This window comes from Schistocerca gregaria, unplaced genomic scaffold (assembly GCF_023897955.1).
Source record: "Schistocerca gregaria isolate iqSchGreg1 unplaced genomic scaffold, iqSchGreg1.2 ptg001606l, whole genome shotgun sequence".
In the NCBI taxonomy this organism is placed as follows: domain Eukaryota; kingdom Metazoa; phylum Arthropoda; class Insecta; order Orthoptera; family Acrididae; genus Schistocerca; species Schistocerca gregaria.
In genome coordinates, this window is record NW_026062881.1 from 17501 (window position 1) to 20000 (window position 2500).

The 2500-nt window shown below is 55.2% G+C and overlaps 1 non-coding gene across 1 annotated transcript in view; it reads right to left on the reverse strand.

Moving 5' to 3' along the window:
• LOC126333488 (small subunit ribosomal RNA) overlaps positions 1-139 on the reverse strand; it is a 1893-nt gene extending 1754 nt beyond the window's left edge. Inside the window, exon 1 of the ribosomal RNA XR_007564245.1 lies at positions 1-139. This exon is cut by the window's left edge and continues 1754 nt beyond it. This is a non-coding gene — a ribosomal RNA (small subunit ribosomal RNA).
• Positions 140-2500: the final 2361 nt, after the last annotated feature.

Here is a 2500-nt window from a genome sequence, read left to right on the forward strand (position 1 = left end):
AGTAACGTGGGTACGATCTAAGGAACCATAACTGATTTAATGAGCCATTCGCGGTTTCACCTTAATGCGGCTTGTACTGAGACATGCATGGCTTAATCTTTGAGACAAGCATATGACTACTGGCAGGATCAACCAGGGAGCTGCGTCAACGAGAGCTGAGCAGCCGGCCGCCCGGGAGTGTGTCCCGAGGGCCCGCGCGAACACGCAAGCGTCCGCTCAATTATTCTGCAAACAGGAGGAGGCTGAGCTCCCCTGCACGATACACCTCGAAACCCTCTCAGGTCCCGGCGGCGCGCAGCGCCGTCCTAAGTACTTGGTCGGGTTCGAGAGAGGCGCAATCGCCCGGAGATAGGCGAGTAGACGCTTTCAGTGCGAACACCCGTGCTCCCAACTAAGCTTGCCGCTGCCGACAGAGGCCCGGGAGCGTGCTGTCATGGCATTGCCGGCGGGAAACAACACGCGCCACCTACGGTGACCGGCAGCTCCAACGCCAGCGCCACAGAAGGGCAAAGCCCCACTTGGGTGCAGAAGCGAACTCTCCCAGCACAGCGCACGCGCCAACACGTCCGCAGAGCTGCGATACAAACCACCTGCGAGAACCGCTGGGGGCGACCGAGCAGCAGACGGCGTCGCGACGCCGAGTGCCGGGCGGCGGCGCATCCTCAACGCACACAGTCCGCAATCGGACCAGCACACTGCAGATGTCCACCGCGCTTCGCACCGGGCTCGGCAGAACCCACTTTGGCCGCCTGGCGCCGCGCGCAGGGTGCGCCGGCGCATAGCTGGGACGCCAGCCGGGCCCGTCGGCCGGCGCTCCTGCCACTGGGCGCCCCCCACCAGCCGGCTGTAGTGCGTGCGCTCACGCAGCGCGCGGCCAGCACGCCGGGCGGCCCCCCCTCACCGGCCGGGGACTGTCCCGCCAAGCCACAGCCTCGTATCGCTTCATACCCACATGGCCAACTCAGGTTCGGGGGCATGGCGGGTACCGCCGAAACAACCGGTTCACAGATGTACCGATCGTCGCTATCACCGATGCACCTGCAGCGCGAACAACCGCTCAACAACTGATTTCCAGTTCATTTGCGGATCTTTGGCAGCAAACGTATACGTCAATCTACATTTGCGAAATCTACGATTCTGGCATGCCTGCATGTTATGTGTCACGACACGCTACATCAGCCCACATACACACTGCGGCATGTACACGAGAGAACACGTGGAAGATGGTCCGCGCACGTGTGCAATGTCCCTTGCGCGGTCGACTGTCAACCGGCCTCTGTAGCATGTCGCAGATGTGGAACGCGGTCCACCGTGCTATCATGTTGTGTGGGGCAATACGATTAAATAGGAAAACCCTCGTCGCTACATCAACAGACGGCTCACGCTGATTCCCGGCAGAGGGAGGAGGGGGGGGGGGGGGCCAACATGCAATACTTTCGTCCGTACCTACTTACCACATGTCTGTACGGCGTACAACAGTGCAATCTCGCTGTAATGGGGAGACGAGACAAGTAGCATCGTGCACAACATATGGCCCTTATGATTCGCCATTGTAGGGCGCAGCCGGTGTACGGTCAAGCATGTGCCACATTATGTCACTCAGTACGTAACGACGGATGATCAGTGTGGGTTACGCGTACATCAGCGGACAGTCCACACAGGCCGTACCACAACGTACACTGACTGCATCGACAACCGAATGCAACTGAACAGCTGCAAGGCTCATTTCACAAACAAACGCCTGACCGACCAGCTTGGAAGGGCAGGAGGGGAGGGCGATATTCGTTCTGTAGCGGTACACCCTTCCAGTGGTTAGCGGGACTGTGTAGAAAGTACGCAACACTCGAAAGACCTTTATGTGAGGGTACGCACCATGGCATCAAGAAATACACATGACACCAGAGGATCCAAGCAGTGAACTATGTTCAGAGGGTTGCTGTTAGGCAAAGCTACATTCCTGTGACGTTACATGTGACAGTTAAGGTGCAGTGTAAGTTAGGTTAAGGTGCAGTGTAAGTTAGGTTAAGGTGCAGTGTAAGTTAGGTTAAGGTGCAGTGTAAGTTAGGTTAAGGTGCAGTGTAAGTTAGGTTAAGGTGCAGTGTAAGTTAGGTTAAGGTGCAGTGTAAGTTAGGTTAAGGTGCAGTGTAAGTTAGGTTAAGGTGCAGTGTAACTTAGGTTAAGGTGCAGTGTAAGTTAGGTTAAGGTGCAGTGTAAGTTAGGTTAAGGTGCAGTGTAACTTAGGTTAAGGTGCAGTGTAACTTAGGTTAAGGTGCAGTGTAAGTTAGGTTAAGGTGCAGTGTAACTTAGGTTAAGGTGCAGTGTAACTTAGGTTAAGGTGCAGTGTAACTTAGGTTAAGGTGCAGTGTAACTTAGGTTAAGGTGCAGTGTAAGTTAGGTTAAGGTGCAGTGTAAGTTAGGTTAAGGTGCAGTGTAAGTTAGGTTAAGGTGCAGTGTAAGTTAGGTTAAGGTGCAGCGTAACTTAGGTTAAGGTGCAGCGTAA